The 25,426-nt window shown below is 43.2% G+C and overlaps 1 protein-coding gene across 4 annotated transcripts in view; it reads right to left on the reverse strand.

The window, feature by feature from the left end:
• THRB (thyroid hormone receptor beta) overlaps nt 1-5,636 on the reverse strand; it is a 153,581-nt gene extending 147,945 nt beyond the window's left edge. Inside the window, exon 1 of one of the 4 annotated variants that reach the window (XM_066570712.1) lies at nt 5,548-5,636. The gene's annotated coding sequence lies outside the window, so the exon portion shown is untranslated. Of the gene's footprint in view, nt 1-4,655; nt 4,796-5,334; nt 5,410-5,547 lie in introns of those variants that run through there. The other 3 variants (XM_066570904.1, XM_066570786.1, XM_066570851.1) reach the window with 3 other exon arrangements.
• Nucleotides 5,637-25,426: the final 19,790 nt, after the last annotated feature.

A 25,426-nucleotide genomic window follows, 5' to 3' on the forward strand; every position in this document is an offset into this window, starting at 1 on the left:
TACATCTTTAAAACAGAGCCAGGGACAAGTTAATAAATCATGGAAATAAAACTATTTTAATGTAAAGCTAGAAAACAGAACAAAGTCACATGAAAGCAATCCTACCTGTCAAAAGTTGCAAGAAAGTAGGCAAATGAACCAGGAATGATTTTGTGCTAAAGGTCAGAGGAAAAAAGCAATGCTAAAGAAGAAATAGCTTCAATTTATTAGTGGTCATTCTTTCCACTGGTAGGAAACCACTGGTAGGAAAGCACTCCACACCTGCCAAAGTACAGCTGGGCTGGAGCATATGGCAAGGAGCTGGCATAGCAGAATCAAGAGAAACAATGCAAAGTCATGAGTGGGAGGTGTGGAGATAACAGGATACTAAAGGGGGCCAAGGTGCCAAACCAAATCAGGGGAAGAAAGATGTGAAGGTCTACAAATGAAAATGTAAGAAAGGAAAAGGCCCACAGTTCAAGAACCTTGTACAGATGTAGATAATCACAGCAAACATGACACACAACTCAAGGAAGCCAACTTGCAATGGTGATGAAAAAAGCTCTTCTTACCCACAGAAGTATATTTTTTCTTGTGAATGTTTTGAAAATGGTTCATCCATATGCATGTCACTAAGATATCAGTTAGTGAGCAATTGTTCAAGGATCCAACTACTTACGTAGTTGGATCCTTGAACAATTTTAACAATTCTAATTTTCTTCAAAGAGCTCCTTTATTTTCCTACACCACAGCTCTTGCAAAGCACATCTTACTGTCAAGCAACATTGGTGCTGTACCTGTGGCATGCAGTTCATGCCACCCAACTCTCATGAAGTATCCAAGACAGTCAAACATCAAAAATGAAAAAAAAAAAATTAGCAGGTGAGCAGAATGAACTTCTGCCCAAGATAAAACAGTAATCATTGTGTATGCAAACATACAAGTGATTTGGTTCTACATGTACCAACTTCACTCCACCCAGAAGAAGAAAGACTTACGCTTGGTTTGACTCTAAATACACTTGATGAGACATTGATCTTCTTGCTCTGTTTTCTACCTTACTGTTAGGCAGCTTGATAATCAGTCCTTTTATTTCTTCCAATGGAAAAACAGAACCCTAACTTATTGGGTTAGGTTCACCAGAGGACACAGAACAGTTCTGTAGTTTTGAATGATCACACCGCTTTCATGACTATAATCTAATTATAACATAAGAGTATTTTAGTGCATCAGTAAAAATTATTACAGCTTCTCTATATTTAAGACATGTGAGGATATAAAGTATTTTTTAAACTGTGGTTTAATCCTTTATTCTTTCATTAGTTCACTAGTTTCACAGGATATTTAATTTCTAATAAGCTAAAATGGGTTAGAGTAAAATAAGAATTTTTATTACCAAAGGCATTCAAAATTGAATACTCAGGTTAACTTTTGTACGTCAAAAAACCCCATTTTATTTGCTTTCAATTTACTCCTCTCTAGTTGCAGGCTTACATGTACTTTGGCAGTGTGACCATACACTGAAAAGGTTAACAACAGACACAATTTTCCAACCAGTTTTTTTACTTGCATTGTCCCCCTACCATGACCATATTTAAATTAAGTAGTGATGAATAGTGGAAACAATCTCATTCACTTGTTGTGAATTAAATGAGAGAAACAACTTATGCAAGACACAATTACTTTATTCAGAATGTCCTCTTGGACCACATACAACTGATGGAATAACACAGAATTAAAGGAATACAATTGTTTAATCTTTACACAGAAATTTATAGTCTGCCCTTGATTTTAATGACGAAGGTTCTCATAACACATGCATTGTTTGTTTAGTTATCCCTGTACAATACATAAAATCCTAGCTCATCCCTAAGAAGGGAGATTATTTCTCCACTGCACCATTAATGAAAAGTTTAAAAAACGCCAGCAGCAGTACTGCCACATTAGTGGCCATGTGAATTATTCTGCTAACTTTTTTGATGGGCTAAATTAAGCCAAGGAGTTCCCTGGACTATGATTTCCTCACCCACCCAGAGGCATTCCTTCAGTTAAGCAGATAGAAGGAAAGCACCTCAGTGACTTGGCAGAATTCTGCTGTCATACACCTGAAGAGTTACCAAACAGCTTTTATTTATTTACTTAAATGGGGCCATGCAGGAGAGAATCTAGTATTACACACATAGACATTTCTGATATTTGGAAAGAAGGGAATGAAGATGAACTGTGGAAATATTAGGAAAATCCTTCCTGATTGATCCTCTGACCCTTTCCGACAGAGAATTCACACATTTAGATCCTGGCCATAATCTCTGCAAACCCAAGGCATGGATGTGCTGCCTCAGTCCCTGCAGGTAGGTGGAGAATGCCCCAGCACTATCTCCACCCTTCCTCCAGAGGCCAGATTCTCATGTGTTTTGGAAATCCCACAGGAAAAAGGACAAGATGGAGAAAAGATGGAGCTCTGCACTGCTACCCTGCACCTTGCAGTACAGCTCTGCTTTCTGCCACAACAGCCATCTCTCATTTAAGAGCAAATTAGTTTGGCTGGGAAAATTAGCACTTTCCAAGTCCTAGAAGGAAATCCAAGGCATGAGGGCTCACAGTAATTGTGTTTCACCTGCCTTCCCTCATCTCAGCCTATTTACCTGAGCTTCTTTCACATGCATGTCTCTTTTGCCTTCTTCAAATTTAAGTAACAAGCAAACCCCAAATCAGTAAACCAGAATATGATGGTGGAAAGATAATGAGCTCCAGAATTTCCTTTTCCAAGGAGCCAAAATTCCTGGTCTCACCCTTCCGGTGGCAAATGAGATTCTTGCTGGAGGACGTCCTGCCTCAAATCAGGTGGGTTTTTTTGAGGTTTCATCCCTTGACTTCCTTCCAAATGGAATCAAATTTCAAGACAGGCTACACTAGACAACAAACTCTGACAAATTTCCATGATTTAAGTTTAGCAGTCCTTCTCCTCCCTACTTTCTCTTGGCTGAGGTTTTACATATAGCCAAGAGGAAAAATCCTGCTCATCATCAACAACAGGGAAGCCAGGAGAGGATATATGCCTACCACAGGTATGTGTTATTCTGCAAGCTTCTTCACAGAACACCAGTATCTGTTATCACTAACAACTTTCTCCCCTTCACATTTGTAAGGAAAAAACCCAAAACCACAAAAGACAGCAAACAATCATATATACTGGACAAGGGAAGTACAACATGGACATCAGAGAAAGCATGTCTTATGTCATAAGATGTCCCGCTGCTGCAAGGTCATTGAAAAATACCTGAAGAAACCTGTCTTCAGTGTAAGCAGCCATCAGCAAAAGCACTTTCAATTTTTCCAAAATTGCCCACATCATACTCACATAATAGGAAATGATCAGATAATAAAATTAATGCTGCAGTATGTAAGAGAGCAAATAAAAACACCACCACTTTCTACTAAGCAAAAGAACATTCTCACAAAGAAAGAGACAGCACACAAAAAAAATGACTTTACATAATGACTTGGATATGCAAAGAATTTCAAAAGGACTGAACAATTTGGAGTAGCCATGATGTGCTCAACACCAACTCATACAAGACTTTATCCAAAACCAGTAAAAATCAATGGCAGATTTTCCATCAACTCTAACAGATTTCGGTTTGAGCCCTTTAAGTTCTGGAAATCAGAGTCCACAGAGTTAAAAGCAGATGAAAACCACAGCTAAATCCTGCCTTTTCCACCATGGAGCCATAAGACATTTGAATTTCCATCCAGCAGCAGCGCCCTCGGTTTCACAACTGGTACGTCAGGACTAGATTATTCCATCATTAGCAAGTAACAATGGAACACACCAGCTCATCCAAAGGTCACCAATTCAAATAAACTGGAAGAAGGCTGAGACTAATTTAAGGGTCCTGGGACTAATATGAAGGGTGATTTCATGCCAGTTGGCAGAAAAGAAAAAAAGCCTTGTCAGGAAGGAAGTAGGCAAACACAGTTTCACAAAACTTTTGTTGTTATTGCACTTTAAACAGCTGTTCTATGAGAAAGTGAAGGCTATACTTTCCATTGATTTTCTCCAGATTCTTCACTTTAAAATGGCTATACTTTCAGATAGCTGGGATATTTAGAGTTCAAATAAGAGACAGAACTCAAGCCTCTCTGTGAGGCAATGCAACTAATCAATGCAACTGCATTGATTATGGTAAAATCTCCTGAAAATTACCTTGTTATTACAGAAATTTCTTGTAAAAGAGCAAACCCTTTGCTCTGTTGTTTTGTTTTTTCTTCTCATATGTTTATTCAGAAGGGAAAACAGGAACCAGAAAATCTAGAAAATTGTCTCAACACACAAGTAGAACTGAACTGTAAAAGGAAAACAAACCATTTTTCACAAAAATATCCAGTCTATCAATTATGCAAGCATATATTTACGACAGACTAAGTTTTGTAAATAAACGCTAAATATGTTACTATAACTAGCAGATGGCTCAGTTCGAATGCACGAATTCTGTGTTAAAATACTAAAGGGAACACAGCTTATATTGTAGAAAAAAATGTCCCGTTTGCCTTCCTGGTCAGACCTGGTAGTTTTACAGCATTTTTAACCTGTGTTTCGCCTTCCTCCATCCGCATCACAGGAGGGTAAACAAGGTTTCGGGGGACCACGGGGCAACGGGGCTCCTACCACTCACCAGAACAGGTGCGATCCCTCCTTCCTACCGGCACCTCGCCGACAATTTTGCCTTTTCTTTTTTACTCGTACGCTGCCTGATCAATCCACCCACTACAAGCCTTCCTCGTCTATATCCAGCTAACAATTAACACATTTGGCTTTTTAACTTCGCGGATTTCTGCCGTTCTTGTCGCCGCCGCTTTAGAAAGTCAAATACAAAACTTCAATGGATAAACTCTTAACGGGGAAATACCACCTATGCTGCAAACATAAATAAATCAGGAAGCGCCGGCAGCCGCGCACGCCGCCGCTCCCCCCGCGGTGATGAATACCGGCGGTGCCGCGGCTCCCTCCCTCCCTGCCCTCCCTGCCCTCCCCGCCGGGCCGCGCCGCCGTTCGCCCCCCGCCACCCCCGGATGCTGCTGCTGCTGCTGCGGGCGGGCGGCGCCCCGACGGGCCGGCGGAGCTCCGTCCCCGGCAGCGTTTGCGCGCCGCTGCCGCCGCTCTCCCCGCCGGTGACGGCTAAATATAGTGAGTGGCCGGGGAGCGCGGCTCGGCTCCCCCGCGCTCGCCCCGCAGCTCCCCGGGGGCGCTCCGGGACGCCAACCTGCGGAGCCGGCACCCCCCGCTCGCCCACGCCCGCGGTCGGGCGCGCTGCCCGCCGAGCGGCAGCCCGGGGACTGACTCGCGGCACTTACCGGCGGAGCGCCTGCCCCGCGCCTGCCCCTCCCGGGCGCGGTGCGGTGCGGTGCCTCTCGCCGCGTCCCTCCCGCCAGCCGCCGTCTGGATGCGGACGTGACCTGGATTCCCCCCGCCTGCGCCGCCGCCTCCCGCGGGGCCGCGCACACGCCGCGCCGCGCTGCGCCCCCCCGGCCCGGCCCGGCCCCGCCCGCCCCGCCGCCACCGCTCACCTCCGGCCGCGGCCAGCCGACCCGCCTCGCCGCGCCTCCCGCCGCCCCGAGCGACGCGCGGCGGAGCGGAGCCCAGCGCTGCGTTACGCAACGCGCCCCGCGGCCCCTCCGCGCCGCGGAGAGGGTCGCCGGTAGGCGGGCGCGGGGCGGAGGGAAACCGCGGCGGAGCCGGAGCCGAAACCGCCCCCGGCGGCCACTTGTAGCGCCGCTGGAGCCGGGATCCCCCCGGCTGCGCCGCGGCCCCGCGGGCGGTGCCCGGCAGGGCGGGCCCCGGGGCGCCGCCGGTGACCGCTTCGCCCCGGGGACTCGGGCGGAGAGGTGCGGGCGCGGCGAGCGGCTGCGGGCCCCGGGGGAGCGCTGCGCGGGGACCCCGGCGCTTTTCTTCTTCGAGTAGTAAAATCCCGTGACCGCGGGTCGTCCTGTCGGAGGGACACGGGCGCGGGAAAGGAGGAGGATTCCCCGAGCTCTGAGGCCGAAGGCAGCGGCCCCCGCTAAGAACTGTGCCGCGCCTCAGCCTCTGGAGTGGGCAGCCGGGGCAGTCGCGGCGCTGCGCAAACACGAAGTTAAAGGGCTTGTTGATGGCACGTCCCGCATCCGGCTGGATTGTCCCGCTGTTGACTCGCATGCTTTTCCCATGGGCTTTGACCAGGGCACACCCTGCTGCGAGGCTCTAACCCAAGGGTGCGGGCAGCCTCGGTGGCTGCCGGCGGCTGGCAGTCCCCTCTCTGCAGGAATGCCCAGTGAGGGCTCTCCCCTTGCCCCCACATCTCTGAGCTTGGAGAACCAAGGGTCAGGGTGTGAGGGCAGCTGACAGCTGATCCATGCAGGAGTCAGGAATGAGGTGGCTGTAACCAGCACACCAGCTCTGACAGGAAAATGAAGACTGATGGGCCTCTGGGCTACAAAACCGGGGTAAATTGAGTCTCAGAAACATGATCACCCCACCTCAGGCCAGCACAAATGCTGCTCCTTGCTCTTAGCAAGGCAAGCAGGTCTGGGAGGCTGTAGGTTTCCTGGCCTTCAGTGACGCTCAGAAGAATGTTCTCAGAAAAAGATGACAGTACATCCCCACCACCCATCTCTAATTCATGAGGCAGGGAAAGCAAGGAAGAGAGTCTCATTAGCAGCTATCAGCTTGAGCGAGTAAGATGGCGTCTGAAGTAACAGGCGTGAAAGCAATAGCTACTTGAAAGAATAAGATCAGTTTGTTTTTCCTTAAGGAATTACAGGAATATTAAAGTCTTCTTGCAGTTATAAATCATTTAATGCAAATCATTTAATCCAAACAGAGTTTTTACAGGCTCATGAGGCTCACTCATTTTGCCAAGAGTGAGTCATGTACAAATAAAATGAAACCAACAAAGAAAAGAGCTCTCATACCATGTGTATGTGGGTGATCCTTTGAAAAACTTGTAATTATTTTTTTAACTCTACCACAGCCAGGAAGACAGGTTTGTAAAGCAAGAGCAAACCTTGATAGCTGTAGCCCATCCACATGTACTTCTTCCTTCACCCAGAAAGTAACACAACAGGTCCCTTGTCAGGCTAACAACAGCAGTGTATCAGCAGTCCCTCAAATGCTGTGATTTCAAATCCAGTTGTGTGTTGACATACTAAGGCAGCAAAAGACTTTTCAAAAAAATGAAAATAATGTTAAGTGATTAATACTTAGTAGAAGATTGCAGTAGGCAGTTAATCCCCTCCCTAACTTACGGGTTAGTTAAGGACTTGAGTTAGACTTCATTCTTCACTCCCCATGTCATAAATATGTGCTGCTAAACACAGAGCGCAGCATGAGCCAGTGGGGTGGTGATGCACTGCTCTGAAATGACTAAAATGCAGGGACATGAAGCCATGTGACGGTGAGAATGGGAGCCTTAAAATGTGTCATCATCCCCATCAAATGAAACTGACACAGAGCACCCTTCACTGATGGCAAGAGCAAATATTTGTGTAATCTGTAGAGGTACGGCTTCCTCCTATATTCTGATTCCAATTCCCTGTATCTTTTGGAATAGATATGTCAAAGTATTTTGAAATATTCCTCTAGGCACCTACTTTGCATGAGGACAGATGCTCCTGGGTCCTCACATGACCACAGTTTCTCTTCTATCTGCTTAGGCAGAAGATGATACTTGCATATGAACTGTAAGTCCCCAGATTTGGAAAATCCAGGACCCTAAGCCCTCTGTAACTTTCATTATCAATGCCCCCCCCCCCCCCCCCGAAACACCACTCCTGTCTGGCAGAAGGAAAGGTCCTGTTGTTCTCTTTGAGTTTCAGGGATGAGCTGTGACTACCATGCATTCACATAAACGGTTTTCTTATGCCTGGAATAAGGGTTCAGTACAAGTGCAGGACATGTCAAAGAGCCTCTGAAGCCCTGCAGTGTCTGCCTGACCTGGAGCGGGCACTAAAGAGGGAGGGAGGACCAGAGGGAGGCAGTGCATAGTTTGTACCAGGACAGTAATGGCAGCATTTTCCTCCTCTCTGAGAAGCAAAGTTCAGGTCATGTACAGGCACAATTTCCCACTGCATCAGTTATGCACAGCCTGTGACTGTGCTCACAAATGCAGGAGCCAGAAACCTCTCCTCAATCAAAAAGTGACCTAGCACTGACCTCATCAAATGCCTGATAGCTGGTCCAGGCATGCCTAGGATGTGTCCAGCTCTGAGATGAGCTGGAAGGGAATCTCTACACCTTTCAGGGCATAAGGCTCTTGTCAATGAAATCGTATTCCTTCTTTTGCATTTTAACACAACAACTTAGCTTGGTAACTTGGTGGATTTCAGCTTTTTATCCTTTATTGCTCTTAATTTACTTTTCCCCCTAAGTCATTTTTGTCTGGCTTTCACACCTCAGGGCTGGGCAAGCATGGGAGAGCTTTAGTTTCTTTGGGCTTTCTAAGGGTAATGGACATTGTGCATCTGACATGAGCTACCAGATTTCCTTGTTACTGGTTGGTCTGTTTTGCTCTACAGATCTTTGATTTTAGAGTGGTTGTTTGGCACATCAGTTCTGATGCAAATGACTTTGTGTTTTTCTCAGAAGTACTACACACCTCACCTGTTCTATTTTTAATTCGTTTGTACACAAGCAGGCAGAGAGCACAGGCAATGAAACATGAGCTAAGCTGAATCACTTGACCACCTAGCACACATTATCTGGTGGGCAGGAGACCCTCTAATGAAGGAGGGTCTTACAAGCCATAGAGGGTTTATTTGCAATTTCCCAGGCCTCTTACTTCCTGAGTACTACAGTGCATGAAGTCACGGTGATTAAAGATGAAAACAATCACAGTAAAGCAGTTTCAAAATTACTCCAGTCTGCTGATTAAATGAAAACTTCACCTTTTGGCAGACAAAGAGAATCCAAAACATTTTGTTTTAAAAGTGTTAAAAGGAATGTGAAAATCAGGAAGCATACATGCCCCTTTTCATTTTTTAGACTACCAGGAGTGAGTCAGCACAGCAGGAAAGCATCCTGTGTGAGTCCCTCTTTAAATGATGGATAAGCAGTGCTTAAACACACAACAAAACTGATGGACAGTACGTGACTGCAATGACTTTAGATTAATTTCATTTATTATTAATGCTAACTGAGGCCAATCTTCTCTAAATTCACTTCAAAACATTTTGGTGTTAACTGAAGGTATTTGGCCAACATCCTCTAGTCTTTGTCTGGGGCAAATATCCATTTCCTGGAAAAAAAATAGAAAATAAACCAGTAGTACTATATACTCCTTCTTTTCCTCTTCATTTTCCATTTTCCAATAGAGTGTAATATATGTCTGTTTCAAGATTTCTGGAGAATATAAAAATAACCTAATGTAATAATACTTTGCTTTTGTACATAGATCCAATTCCATCCTACCACCAGAATTCAAGGGGAACCAGAGCGGATGTATGAGAACAGAAGAGAAATGAATGAAAATTGAGACAAATAGGAAAGAAAAATAAATAACAAGAAGGAAAGCAAAAGAGAGAGAAACAAATCTGGAGGCACACTCTAACCTCCAACACACAGTTCATATCCATTTTCGATCTGTCATGAAAAAACACAGCAGGGAATTTTTTTCAAGTTATGCAGGCTTGCACATGACACAGGAAATTAGTGCTCAGTCCACAAAACCGAATGAACACAGGCAAAAAAATCTGAACTGAAAGAAAACAGTAAGATTAAATTATTTTCAAAAAATTATTTTTAAGATCTGTGTTTCCAAATTGCAGCAAGAAAGTATTGGGAAAAATAGGTCTCAGCTCTCCTAGACAGAAGGCAGCTTCCAGACTAAACAGGAATTTGTGTATGTTCTCCTTTTTATTGCAAAAGCTATTTTACTAAAAAAGGCTCTTTGGACTGTTATCAAAGGATGATGTGGAGGTTCAAGAAAGTTCAAAATGGATCAGACAATTTATGGTCGACAAGTCCATCAATGGCCAATAAACATGATGATGCAATCCAGTGAAATTTCTGGTTTAGGAAATTCCCATATCCTCTGACTGCCAGAAGTTAGGAAATCCTACACTTTTTCTATTTCTTCCAGTCTTTTTGCAAGCATCCTCTACTCATCAGCCAAGGGCAACTGGGCTAGATGGGCTACTGGAGTAAACAAAACCAGTAATTCATTCTTATTCTCTAAATAGATAATCAAGACCATTCTTGTCCTAGTGCCATCTGTGATAATTTTTTTAATGAGTCATGGCTCCAAATTTCATGATAGTGGACCTAGTTTGGATTTTCCAAAAATACATATCAGAAGCAAATTCACATTAATAAATTCATATTAATGGGAAAAAGTAGATGACAAATGATAGGTTTCAGTAGCTCAGATCTGTAGCTTTTCCATCATGCCAAATGGGATGGTCAAGGAGCACACTAGTAGGGACAGCCCACCAGGCAAGAATGAAGTGGTTGTAGCAGCACCAAAGGCTTTCCACACAGCTCCCTTTCAGCAGTGGACAAGGGACATCTCTTTTGAGAAGAATCAAATGAAGAGTGAACACAGCTGGGAGAGAAGGTGGAGTGGGAAGATGTGTGGAGGTCCTATTGAAACCAGATCCCTTGTCCCAAACTTCAGTGGTTTCAATTAAAAGATTAGGGCTTGGAAAGGCTCCTTCAGTTGGAATAATTATAACTGGGTTACTCTGAGGCAAAGCTAAAACACACTGAGGAGAGTCTTGATTTTGGAGGCCTGACAGAAGCAAGAGCTTTGCAAGTTCTCTCATTCCTAATCCAAGACCATATGGAGCTCAACTACCAGGTGGGTGGGTGCATTAATTGAGGGATCGTGCAGCTCGTCCTATTCTAAACCAACTTGTTCTTCATAAGCAATCATTACTATGGAAAAGAGAGCAAGAAACATAGACATGCTGGGAAACAACCTCCACCTCAGAGTAAAAATAACAAAATCTAGGAATTGAGATTCTACACTTCTACTAAGTTCAGAGACCAGAAGCAGCAGAAGTTCAGAGATTCTACCTGTTCTACTAAGAACAGAGAGCAGAAGCCTGCTGTCTCTACTCTGGAGAAGATTAGGTCATCTACTCATTTCAGTAAGTAAAAACATGTAAAATAATGCTCTTTAATCTTCCCATTCATCCTCCATTCTTGCTTTAGCAGTATTTTGCTAAGCTTTATTTTAGCAGGCCCAACACATGCAACAGATAAGATCACTTTACCATCTTCATCCTGAATGCATTTATAGTTGAATTTCTGGAAGATTTTGGAAATATGCACAGTGTTTTCATGGAAGTATTTTGGTTCCTAAATTCTTTTGAGAGAACTGGGACAGAAATATTACCCTGGTGCTAGCAGAAATGCTATAAACTATAATTCTATTAGTTTAGAATGGGTTGCCATTTTTTTGCCTCAAGTGTAGCACATAGTGTAGTATATATACCTGCTCAGTGTAACATGCAATGCTGGTAGATTTTCAACAGTCATATTTCAGTAAATGTCAATTTGCCTGACATACAAGAGGAAAGAGTCCTCTGAGTGTGATTATGGGCTTCATGTTGTGATATCTATGCTAATAGTGTCTGCAAAAGAAGCAGTTACTTCCCCTAGAAAACCTGATCTGTCAGGAATCCCAGAAGGTACTTTGGAGGCCAGCTTGAAAAATCTCTCTGTAGGAAGGAAGAAGGAAGGAAGAGTCCCACTTTAGTCAAAACTCTGGCTTTTCAAGTGACCTTCAAGCACTGCAGCAGAGTGGCAGTGTTACCTGGTGTGCATAAAGCTTTGCAGAGGGAAGTGCCTCAGTAAAAGCTCTTGCTTGACTTCTAAAGAGTAAATATAGCAACTCATGGCATAGCTATGCATAGCATAGCATAGCAGTGCTACATTTTTATTTAGATATCCGGTCAGCTGAAACCCAATAACATGAAGATTAAAAACTTACTTATGACCCAAATACAATAAGAAGTAGTATGGAAACACCTACACACCTACAGGTCCTTCCTGATGTGCTCAGACCCACGGCTATGAACTCCTGGAACAAATTAGAAACTGGCACTACTGTAATAGCTGGGTATCTCATATCTTTAGGATACATCTGAATGAGCAAAACATGAACAAACAAGCAATGGATGAGACAGATAAGTTGCTAATTCCAACATGCAGGAACCTCCTGCTTGTTAACTTATCCACCCTAGTCAGTCCTCTGACTGTAGAAAAAACAATCCACCAAATCTATGCTTGTGTACCAGGGAAACAAACAAATTATAAATGCACAGAGACAGGATGAACCACTTGCATGTTGCTTTTAAACTATCTTTATGAAAACGAGAACTTGGGGAGGAGCTGGGATGATTAGAAACTGATGATGGCATACACTAGCAGCTTTTCCTTCCTCCAAACATATCACTTCATGTCTTAAAATTCACTAGGTCTTCAGACACACCAAGAGCAGTTACTTATTCTTTCCAAAAACTTTTAGAAAGCTGCTACTTAAACTTCAAGCACTGTGAAAAGGAAATAAACATTTCAGGAAATCTTACCTGTTTAAACTACTCTTTAATAGTCTAATGATTTTTTAAAAACAACAATTTGAATTTTGCCAAAAGTATCACTACAAACCAGAATTAAAGTGCTTCCCCACCCTGATTATAGAATTACTGAAATAACATAATAATAACCTGAAGGGAGGAAATTATCTCTAAAACAATGTGCCTTTAGTGTTCACTGTAGCACCATTTTTCATCATTCAACATTGAAAATGTCTACTAATAAAACAGAATTCATAGGTTTTATAACAGTCCTGGTGCAAAATCTTCTTTTTGAACCTCTAATTGATCCTCCAAATGAGCTTTATTAATCATTGATAGAAAACTGGCAAAATCCTACCCTGTACTTTGGCAACTTTTCAAAATGTCCAATTTGGTCAAATCAAGAAAGTCCCAGAAACCAATTACAGCAGCACTTCTAAGCCAAAAAATCTCATTGTACTCTGAAACAACTGCAACATTATAGAAAAAATAAACCAAAACAAAATCCAAAACCCCTCAGTGTCACTCTGGTTATGCACCTGAATTACCACCTCCATAGAAACGTGCCAAGCAGCCACCCCTTGAACTACATCAATTAATGATATTTGCTCACAAATTTTATTTATCAGTGCCATAAATGTCACCAAGCAGTTCACCACAAGGAACAGTGCCAGCCAGCTCCTTAATCTGTCAAGCGAACACTTGCTCCCCCTCAGCATTTTTATGTACATCTCATCCCCAGTGCTCTGCTTGCACGTGCATACAACGTCTCCGCCTTTTTTATGAGTTTCATGTGTTCTGTATCTCACCTGCATGTTTGCACATTAACAACTATGTTGACAATGTGATAAAAATAATCTTGGCGGCAAGAACAATAGGCACCTTTATCTTACTTCTCAAGAATGTGATCTTTGCTTCGGCAGAGCTTCTGCACGTACAGCCCTATGGTGCTGGTGGGCTGTTTGAGGTGTGTTTTGCTGCCAATCCTAATCCCACCACCCACAGTTAAGAATTAATTAGGACTTGAAGATGCCAGAGGGAGGCAAAACAAACAAAAATAGCATTTTAATTAACTGCAAACAATAATTAAGATTCTGCATTATGTTTAGCATCTGTATATTTCTGGACTTACTGCATGACTCTGAACCTAATGAGAACATCCATCTAAATCCCAGAGGACTGGACAGATCTCAGATCCTAAGAACATCCATAATATCTCAAAACAGTAAAAAACTCATTCATCCTTACTGTGAAGACCATTAATTAAATTTTTTTAAAAGCATCATTATAAATTAACTTAAATCCATATATCCTGGCCAGAGTAAAGGACAACAAAATGTGCACACATATAGTAAGTAGAGTCTGAGTTTTCAGTTCCAGATGTATACCTGTTCTGCCATTTCATAACACTTTACCATACTTAGTTATTTAGTTGGTTATTTATTTATTTACTTACTTACTTATTTACAGTCCCCTTGTACTTTTTTATTAACCTCTCATTATCCCAACAAAATTAGGAAGGTGTTGTTATATGACGTATTTTTGCCAAAGTCATAGAAGTTATTGACAACGTTTTCCACTCCAATGCCCTTTAATTGCAATGTTGAGACTCAGAACCCTCTAAAAGTCCTCCTATGTATTTTAGCTACTCAGTTTTCTTTGTCATTTGATCTTCCACTGGCTAATTTACAAACAGGATCTCTGCAGTTTATCTCAACACCAAGTATTACATTCCCTCAACTCGTGCCTGATGCAGTTACCTGTTATTCAGAAATCAAACCTCTTAACAAAAATCTCCTTACCTTCACTAGGAAGACAGGTAAAGTTCCTGTAGATTTACTTTACCATGTTTTTGATCGAGGTTAACCACCTGGACCTAGTCATACAGAAGAGGGTCAAGGGCTTCTCTTGCCTATGACTCTAGAAACCTAAAGGAAAACACCTCTCTGAAATAACCATGTGGCTTTTGTGTTCTGTTGTTTTCCAAAAACAGCTAGACCAAACCTTCTAACATATATTAATTGTGGCTAAAACCTTAATTCACCTAGGAAGAGGACAGAACTCATAGTACCATTTATAGAATGCAGCCCCAATATCTCATTTGAATTATAGCCGCTACATGTCAGACAAGTGCAACAATTTAGCTAATATGCTGAAAGTTTTGTGCTTTTCTTCCTCCCATTATTGGTTTATTAGTCCATTATTATAAAAACCAGGAAATGTTTGGAAGATCCTGCATATCTCTATCTGTCTTTCAGCTTAAGTTCCATAGGTTCCTTGGGTTTCATAGGTTCCATGTGTTCTCCCTTTCATTTTGCTAAACTTGTAGGGACAGAACTGATAGGGAATGATATTATTGTTTTCCCCTCCATAGCACATGTTTTGGAATGCAAATATAATAATTGTAATGGAAGTGTTAAGAATGTCTTAAAAGCAGTAAAAACAAACTGGTCCGTATTCAGAAAGCCAAGGTCAGATCTAAGTGTAAAGTTTGTGTGAGAATGTATCCTAATGTAAGATATCTTTTGCTAGAATGACTGCCATAATTTATGTCTGATTGCAAATGGGGCTGAATTGCTTTGTTGACCTGGAAAGGTCAGGAATTTTACTCTGTTTTTTCTCTAATTTTATTTATGTAATGCCTTTTCTTTAGTTGTCTATATTCTCATAACTGCACCACATTGTTACATTTGTCCTTCTGCAAAAGCTTTCCTTCCTTTTTATTCATGGTTTGGTTTGGTTTTTTTTTCTGTTATGGTGCCAAACACCCCATTAAAAATGCCACATTTCCTTTGGGTAGATGAAGAAATTAGTTGCCTCCTTTTTTTACATGAAATGCAGGTCTGTCATGGCCTAGAAAGCCCAGCTTGGTACAGGATAGCTGTTAGGCTGTTCCTGGTCTGCAGGACATCCTGTAACACAACATACCTCCTAGCTGTGTATGTGCTGCTGTACAAGAGTGGCTGAACCTCAGCCCTTCTAGTTGGTAATACTTTCCAGGAAATCACCTCACAATCTTTTGTCTTTCCTTCAGGTGTATATAAAATCTGTATTTTCTGTAGGTAGCTTTGGTTTTCAATGCCCCATAAGGGAGTTTCAGGTCTCCCTCCTTAACTTTCTTGGCCTTGCTTCTGACATGCCCCTGCCATGGCAGATACATCATCTTATATCAGCTGTTTTCCTGCTTAGTCCTTTTTCTGGAAGTGCAGCCCGTAGTACATTTAAGAATGCCTCAGGTTTCTCTGGAGTATCTTCATGTGCCAAGAAGATAAAATGGTAAAGTCTCAGGGTCTGGAGTTCTAGCTTTATCTGCATTCCACATAGCAAAATGAGCTCACAATTCCATAGGACAGCAGTGTGGCATCCTTCCCTCCCATTTAAAAGTCTCCAGAAATGCCTGTAGCATTTCAGCTATCTACTTATGCTCTGGTTCCCACTCTGTTCCTAATCCTTTTCCACAATTTTTCTGCAAGCTACCTCTCTTTTTGTGTCTTACTCGGGTTGATCTCCAGATTGTGAAAATTTGTGTGATGAAAATTAATTTATCTCCTGCATTTCAGCTTCCTTCTGAGTAATACTACCCCATGTCCTTTTTGTTTGTTTCTCTTAAGCTAGTCAACTTACTCCAATATTACTTTCTAAAATGTTTATGTTACCTGGAGAGCTTCAATTTCTTTTTAATAGCATGTTTCCATCATTATCAAAGACATTTATTTTAACTTTTTTTTCCTGGCCCTTTTTTTCTCAAAACATTTTCACTGCTGCTTTTTCCATGAAAACAAAGTATTGTTGCATTAGCAGGTTCCCTTTCTTTCTTTCTGCTAGGCCTCATTTTTTAAGAGATTTCCTTTTTAAATCTGAGACAATATGTCTTTCTTCATTTCCCTAATAAATCCTGATACCATTTCCCAAGCCTTTTTTCCTAACAATGCCTTCTCATTTATTCTGTTCAAGTTTTATCTTAACTGCTCAGTATAAATTTATATTAAATCTGTCTATTTTCAGTTTATGTTTATTGATTCAATGAGAAAGGCCAAGACCTTAAGCTTTTGTAGCCAAGCATGCTGTTATGCTTTAAATTCTCAAGCACGCCTTACCCCTTTTGGCAACTTCGCCTGCATAGATTGACTCTGTGAACTTTTTTTAACGATACACAGTATCTCTCTGTTTTCCTTTGCCACTGGTTTAGTGCCTCAGTATCCTGAAGTATTTTGTTTCAGGTGTACTTTCGGGGGGAAAAGAAAAATCTTTAACGTGGGAAAGAACTGTGATTTGATTATCGGGTATGTTCTGCAAGTGCTTGCTTTTTGTTGAGGCTCTTTCCGCTTTTCACCGCCTCCTGATTGCCCCAGGGCACAAGTGCTCCATGCTGCAGGACCAGCAGAGCGAACTCCTGCGATGGCAGCGCTGTCTTCGCCGCGTGTTTTGCCATTGTTTTGGTGAGACAAAGCCCTGCCCCTAATGGACGAAGATTGTGCTATGACAGACATGCAAGACAGAGAGACGGGACATACACTCTCTTCTTCTCCTCAGCTCTGCCACCTGTTGCTGCAAGACTTAAGTTACTCCATATTCCTTTTTCCACATAATATTCTCTGCTAGTTTGTTTACATCACTCCCGCAGAAGCATCCCACAGAGCACCCTATGCAACTCTGTCTTTTTGCATGAGGGGCATTGACTTCACTCGGGTAGGAGGCCGGTAGCAACCATTAAAAAAATGATCCTTTGCAGTCACAAGTACGATTAGCAAACAGCCTTACTACATTCGCAGAGAGGTTCTTACAGCTTGTTTCAATTTGTCAGCTGGTCACAGAGTGCAGTCTGGAATGATAACACACGGCCGCTGCCATCTGTGACCCGAACTCCCCAGGGTTTCCCAGCCATCTCCCATGCTGCCATCCCAGCTGAGCTCAGCGCTCCCACACGCAACGCGCCGGGAAAGCGCCCGAATTCCCTACGGAGCAGCCCGGCCCCTCCTGCGAGGTCTGAGCAGTTCCCAGGGGTGGAATGAACTCTGCAGAAGCAGCAAACACGACGTAGCCCTTCCTGGAGCCTATTTTCCTCCCGTGTAGCCAGTAAATACGTCTGGCAAAACGCAGGGCCGGGGGACACTCAGCAGCTGAGTGAAGCTCTAGCCCAGTCCTCGCTGGCGCGGGGAGCCCGGGGTCGGCAGGGGAGCCCCGACAGGTCTGGGAAGGGAGGGAGCGGCGTTCCCCGGGCGGCGGCACACCGGGCTCTCCCCGCCGGGGCGGCAGGCCGGGCCGGGCTGCGGGGGCGGCCGGCGGCGCCGCTCCCGCCCGGCGCCGCTCCATCCCCGCCGTGCGCGGCCGCCCCGGCCCAGCGCCGGCAGCGGAGCGCGGCCCGGACCCCCGCCCGGCCCGCCTGCGGAACCCCCGCTCGGGCTTCCCGCCCCACACGCCGGCCCGGGGGAGCTCCCCCCGGCCCCGTCCCTTCGGCCGGCGGGGAGAGCGTGCGGGGCGGCCCCCGGGGGAGCGGGGAGGGACGCGGCGAGTCTCACCTGCCACAGGCGAGCGCCGAGCGGGAGGCGCCGGGGCGGCTGCGGCGCTTCCTGCGGCGGGAGGCGGGCGCTGTCCCCGGGTGACCCCGCGGGGGGGCGGCTGCGGGACGCGGGGCCGGGGGGGCCGGGAGGCCGGGCAGGCGGGCGGGCGGGCGGCTCTCCCTGCGGAGGGAGGCGGCCGGGAGAGGAGCGGAGCGGAGCGGAGAGGAGCGGGGCGGGCAGCGCCGGGAACGAGCGGCGCGGCGGGCGGGGAGCGCTGCGGGGCTGCGCGCCCGGATGGCGCGGAGCGCCGGCCACAGTGCAGGGTCCCGGAGCTCCTCACGCCTCTCCTGGGCGCTTCTGCCGGCTCGGCCGGGTACGGGACCTGCAGCGTCCCTGTGGCTCGGTGATGGGAGGCCCCAGCGCCCCGCGCCGCGGCAGCTCTCCGCGGGAATGCGCCCTTTCTGTACGGCCAGAACCGCCGGAGAACGAATTGTGTTAATTCCGGCGGGCTGGAGCGGTGCGGGCGGTGCCGTGGTTAGCAGCGGAGTGCCGCGGCAGCGCTCGGGGCTGTCGCCGCTCGGCGCCGAGCCGCGCTCCGCAGAGCCGCCCAGCAGGGCAGCAGCGGGTTGCGTAAGAGCGGCCGCTGCGCCCGGGTCCATTGGAGGTGGTTTTGCAAACATGTCGTGGACTTCTTTACAGATTGCAAAGAATTTTATTTGTTGTAGGTTTTTGTTTTATTTTATTTTTAAGTTTTTTTCCTTCTCACCACTGTTCACCAGTGGCCAGGTGTGGAGGCCGACCTACGGAGCCGCTAAAATAGACATCCATTTCACTTACACGTTTTCAATGTCTTGCTTCTTTCTGGTTTTCACGTCTCTAAGGACAATTTTACATGTGATAAAGTATAAAAGGAAATAAAAAGACACAAGGACGTAGTTTAGGTGTCACAGTGCTGCCTGCATTATAAATGTAGAAATAAGAAAAGCACCTACATGGCTCCTACTAATAATTTGACTAGACAGCCTCATAATATCACAACTGAGACAGGAGAGTGGTTCAAAGGCAGTAAAAGGATTAAAGCTCCATCCCATTTAGTATTTAAGCTTCTAGAACACAGTTACTCTATAATGTGATTCTGCTCTGAAAATGGGATAGCACGTGCTGATTGTGTATCAGTGCTTTCTGCATCATGTTTCTGCTCAGCTTATATGTAGAAGATGTTGCCAGTGAATTACAATCCTACAAAGCCAGTTGGGATTTTCTTTTCAAGTAATAAAATAACTATTCAAGTTCAGCGTATTGAAATACATTAAAATATAACTTCTATATACAGTTCAGTATTTTCAAGTCTTCACTAAAGGAGAAGTGTACTTTTTTTCTCAAAAAAAAAGTATAAGTCCTTATAATCCAGGTGAAATGTGCTATGTATTTAAACAAACATGAATTTGGTCCTGAGTCCTGGCAGCCCACTGCTACAGGGTCTACCTGTATCATGTTTGTGGATCTATCAAATTCAGAACCTGCTGTAATGATCAGCTGTCTAGAAAAGTTTCAATGTATTCTAGAGACCTGAAGAAGGACCATTCTTACTCTAGAGAGAAAAAAAGAATGTACTTTAAAATATCTAGGGCTGATGAACTGAATTACCTTTATTCATTTTTATACAAACGTAGAGATTTTCAGCTAGCAAGGATACATAAGGCGTCCTGCAAGTCCAGCTGCTCTGTATAGAAGGGTGTCTATAGGCTAGGACTATAAGAAGCCAACAAAAGATGATGTTCCATGCTTTGTTAATGAGAGAAGGTGAGGGGAGTGATGACAATAAAATCAAACAATCAATGACAAAGCAGCAAGGTGAAGGAAACTAAGGATAAATTTCACTTTAACATAGTAGGTCAAGGGAAACAAGCTGGATGTTTAAAAGGAGTGCTGTAGACAGGAGCACAAGGAGGGACAGTGACCATCGGGAAAGAAAAATGTCTTCAAGACCTTCCCTGAGGTACATTTTAAGTTCCTGGGTTTTTTATGGAATCTCTAGAGTTCCATCCAGCAGCAAAAGAATGGATCTGAACTCTACAGGATTTTACTATTGATGGGGTTTTATATTTCTCTTTGCTGAAGGACCAGATAGGAACACGCAACTGGCTGGAGCTAGGAAGAACTGGGAAGCATGTTAGAGTAGACAAGGCCCAGTGTAATGAAAAATAGTGTCTGGAGAAGGGTCTACAATTTTGCTATTCCTGCTTCCTACTAGACTGTCGCACTATTTTCCATAATGATGATTTTTTAATTTAAAGTATATAAATAAAAATTACTAGAATTGTCTTTCCGTACTTGCTTACAAAAAAGGGATATCTTCTCCTGCATATTTTGCCCTTAACATTTTGAGTAGGGTGAATCTACTGGAAAAACCCCCAAGCAGAGAATGCAACCAGATGAAGCGGCTGCTTGATGCATGCAGGCATTGTTTATTTGAGCCATTGCAGTGCTTTTACCCTTCCATCCAGCACACAGGAGAACCTGCTTTGCTGCGTTGTACAAACTCAAAGGAGCTCACAAACACCCTCAGTTTTTATGACTTGGATTTCATAGAAGCCCATGTGAAAGGCAGACACTCTTTCTGAGATGGTGGTTGTTGCTCAGTTTGGAAGCAGCCACCCAGGGCTTCCTGCTGCTCTGGGAGCCCTTGCTGTGGGAGGGGGGCAAGGGGAGGTTGGCCAGAGCTCTCCTTGGTGGGGGCCACCAGGAGCCTCCTGGCAGCAGCCAAGTGGGCTCCATACACTGCACCTTTTATGATCTTCATGGTGGGGAGTCCTTCAGAGTGTTCAGCAGAAGGTGTCCTTTTAGCTCTCCCTTTTTCTTACACTTCTGTATGTATTTTTACCCTGGCATTCTCCATGTTTGTTACCAACACATGTCACAGATACAGCTATCTTTTTGTTGTTGTTGCTGTTGTTAATATCCGATAATACATACTGTTAAATTTTGGAAAATTTATTAGAAAGCCACCTATTTTAAAAATTACTATTTTTCTAACTTTATGTTCTCTGAGTGTTTTATCAGACTTCTTAGATGACTGCCTATACTTCTGGTAGATTTCCAGCTTTCCCATCCATATGTTCAGTTGAAAATAACATCAATTGAATATTCAGCTTGTTCTTTAAGTTGTAGATTTTCAAGGACTGAATCTTCTTTAAGCAGATAAATGCAGCTGCTGCCTTGCCAATTTGTGACATGATTTCATTCTGGATATCCCCACTGGCTTGCATATTATTGCCAAGGTATTGAGACTGACTCATCTCTAGCACTCTTTTGCATTCTAAAGCAATGCTTGAATTTTAGGTTTCTTGTTGGAATTATTTTTTGCATATTATTTTTGTTAACCCTATGTTTACTTTCATGCTCAGTAGCTTTTAAGCTCACTTTTCCAGATGGTTTTACATGTCTGAGTGGATACTGAAGATCTAAGTCTCTAGTTGAACAAAATTTCAGCATATTGCTCTTGAGCCATTTAATGTCTAGTAGCCTGTCTGCCTAAACCTTTCTGATAGTGAATCAGTAGCAACCCCAGAACATTTAATACTTTGCACTGTCATTTTTTGTTGATGTGCATTCATATAAAAAAAACTCTGCCATCTCTTTGTTCATTACAATCTTGTTCAATGTTAATTATCAAGCAGAATATTTTATCTCCTTTCACTTATACTTTATCTGTGCACGATGCACCTGGATATAAAGCTGTGTTGATATTAATTTCTTTCCTTGATATAAAACATTTCATCAAGATAAAACAAAATATATCAGAACAGAGAATATAAAATGCTTCTGTGAAATGTGCGTGGTTTATATTCGTATTTTTTTGCTATTTAGTTTTCCTCTGATGATTGTGTTTAGAATGTGTTGATACACACTCTGGAAAGTAAAAGTAACAAAAAATAATAGAAAAATTATGCGTGACAGAAAAAATTATGCATGAACAAGGCCAAGTGCCCTTTTCTACACTGGCAAAAAAATTAAGCGAGTGTTTATATACAAAACTATGCACTTGAGCCTCCTAAGGTCGTGTGCTGACCAGTTCCAGGTGAGATCACCACACAGTGTATGCTGGAGCTAGGAGTACACTAGTTATCTCTAAGCCATCAGTGGTCCTGTGAGGGAAATATCTAATAAAGTTTACCTGGACCAAAGTTTCTGCCATGAGCTTTGCCTCAGCCAGCTCACCATATGAAAAGATTTATCCACAAAGAAGAAATAAAGGAGCAGACAAATTTCACGCAGTCACTTAATGGACTTTTCTGGTATTGTTACTGAAAGAACATAGGCTTAAGAGTTGAAAAATTTTGGAAAGGGAAAAGCCCTCAGCTGTGCAGTGGCTCTCATCCAGTAAATGTGGGCTGCCTGGACAGCTCCTGTCCTCACACAGCTCTGCCTTTGCCATTGCTTCTGTCTTCAGCCTAATAAGCCTCCCTCTCACCCTTCCAGTTACCTCTTTCTCTTCATGAGATCACCAGTGAAATCTGCAAGAGGTGATATTAAGAGACTCACTAAACCCCTAAGTGATCTGGTTTTTTGCACCTGCAGGAAAGCACAGCTGTTCACGTGTCAAAATATGGACTTCAGATAGTAAAGAAATGTGGGTTTGTGATGTTTCCAGTAGGAACATATAAAGCAATTTCATTACTTCTTTCTGATCCAAAGCACATTGAAAATTTCCATTGCTATAGTTCTGTTAGGGGGCCTCATTGGTTTAAAATCAATATTAGTCATGTGGTGGTTGAAATGGCAATTTTATTTAAGAATTCTTCAGTAGTAATATGCTGTCATACATGTTCTGAGTGCCCACATGGCAGAAGTCCATATGGCATCCCCTTTTAAGCAAATTCGGTATATTTCTTCTTATAAAACCCTGCAGGAACAGTAAGGAGGAAAGCCTTTCAGCAGAAACTAATTCTAAGCTCCACCGTTTTCCTAGTGGGTAAGGAATCTGTTCCCCTTAAGAGAAGACATTGTTTGCTCATTCACACTGGGACCCAGTAGGGAACAGAGTCCTCTGGAATGGGAAGACAGAGGCAAAGCACAGCCACTCCTTGTGTTTGATTCTATTTTCTGCCCATGTTAAATGACCCATGAAATGAGTAAAGAATTGTTTAAATTGAGTAGTACACAGCAGGTTAGGCCAATAACAACTGATAGCTGGCAGTCTGAATTGATGATGAACAAAATTGGTGCTGTCATTCATAACTTTTTTTTTAAACCATTGCAGCCACAAAAGTACTTCCTAGAACAGATAATTCCTTTGCTACCTGATGATTAACACTTTAAAGATCCAGAGAGCATTAGTCTGTTTTTTTAAGAGCCCAGATGCCTCTTGTGTTGGCCAATGGAGAACTAATGGCAAATACAAGATTTTAGCATTAGCACTTCAAGATTACTAAAAAAAAAAAAAAAAAACCAGAAACAAAGATCAAGTACCAGCTACTGAGGCTCCTTGAGATATACTTTTGACCAACCTAGTTATACATGAGTGTATTCTTTTGTCCTGCCTCTCTTCCTTACTGCACTGATTTGCTGTGAGCTTTTAAATTACCTTGCAAATTCCACTTTGGTTGAGAGCTATGACTGGGTTTGCATCACATCTCACCCAGACCTGGAAAATGGCATTTTTACAGAGTGGAAAAGAATTACATTTTTAAAAAAGTGAGAAATGTGACCTGTCAAATCCTTCAAACTATGATACAGAGTGGATGGCTGTCCTGCCTTCTGATTGCAGTCACAGTCCAGCAGCCCCTGTATTTTGAAAGATGTAAACAGACATCAAGGGACGTGGTGACACTATTATTCAATGAGAATGTGGTCTCTTTAGGGAGGACACCAAGGTTGCCTGTGTGCAAGAGAGGATTAAGAGAAGAAAAGGCCTTGTTATACCACACCATGTCTTTCTGGCTTTTCAGATTCTTCTGGTTCAGGTCACGTCTCACAAAGCGTTATTTCTTGACAAATCTTACCTTTTTTTCTTACTATTTTACAGGCTCCATGGACAATTAGTAAATGTTTCCATGGCAATCATCGACAGTTTCTCATGGATGAAGATAGATTTTAGCATTCATAGACAAAGACTCCATTCTTCCTTCCTGGTTTTAAAGTATTTTTAAGGCTAACCAAAGAGGATCATGTAGGAGTGTGCTCTGTTACAGTAACAATACCACTGTGAGGATATTTAGGGAGGTCCAAGTTAAAAGTAGTCTATTAATATCTTAAGCAGCCATGCTAAAACCACATTCAGATGAGATCAGAGTCTATGCAAATCACTGGGTTTTCTGCTGTAGAGAGGGAAATGTCTTATGTTCTTCTTTCCTCAATTGAAGCTGCAAACAGAATAAAGTCAAGGCTCCCCTGCCTTTGCAGAGCACCCATTTCTCACTGGCCCCTGATGTCTCCTGGAACCAAATAAAAATCTATGACAAAGTAACCTAATAAGGGGGCAAAAGTGCCCAAGCAAATTATCTTAGGGTCAGAGACACTGTGAAACTATAAATTTAATTAGCTCAGTTGTCCCAGAAAAAATCCTTGAACTGTTCATATTCTAGGATTGGAAGGCTGACACTGGTCCAACAAGAAAAGTCAACACCTCACAGGTAGAACTTTTTGTCTGTGCCAAAACCAGTGCTCTACTAGGATAGACATCTGGAATGTGGAAAAAACTCCACCTCTGCCCTCCAAAATAGGGTTACATTTTGGAGCCTTTAAGAAGGCTAACAGTGTGAACCCTGGTATGGTTATAGATGGACTCAATTAGTGTAAGAGTCAGACATTTCATTCATTCATTTCATTTCAGACAGACAGCATGCAGTGAGTGAGACACTGTGCAGATATACTTAGTTCTCACTTTTGAAGTGCACTTGAACAATCCACAGGATATGTCTTGGAAATGAAAGCCACAGAAACAAACAAACAAAGGAAAAACATGTCAGGTTACTTAACAAGTGTCAAAAACTAAAAGCCTGGTCATCCCTCTTCCACAGGAAAGTCACTCGATAAGAGCATCCCTTTGTGAGGAGGAGAAAAGGACAAATTGCTGACACTCACTGCACAGTGAAATTCTGACTCCCTAACTATAATAAGCCATCCCAAACTCAGAATTTTGACTGAAATGTCAATCATAATCATAAATTATTTGACTATTTTTGTCTAAAAATATAAAGTTTCTTTATCAACTTACCTTTCTAACCAACTTATTAACTTAGGTTTTTTTCATTTTGTGTAAATAAGAAATAGCTTTTTGCAACTACTGTGTATTATAAATAGTCCTCCTTGACTGGCCTGCCAATATTCAGCATATAATCAGAAGGGAAACATAAATTATTTCTGAATTTGTGGTATGGCGTGTTTTCCAG

This window comes from Molothrus aeneus, chromosome 1 (genome assembly GCF_037042795.1).
Source record: "Molothrus aeneus isolate 106 chromosome 1, BPBGC_Maene_1.0, whole genome shotgun sequence".
In the NCBI taxonomy this organism is placed as follows: Eukaryota; Metazoa; Chordata; class Aves; order Passeriformes; family Icteridae; genus Molothrus; species Molothrus aeneus.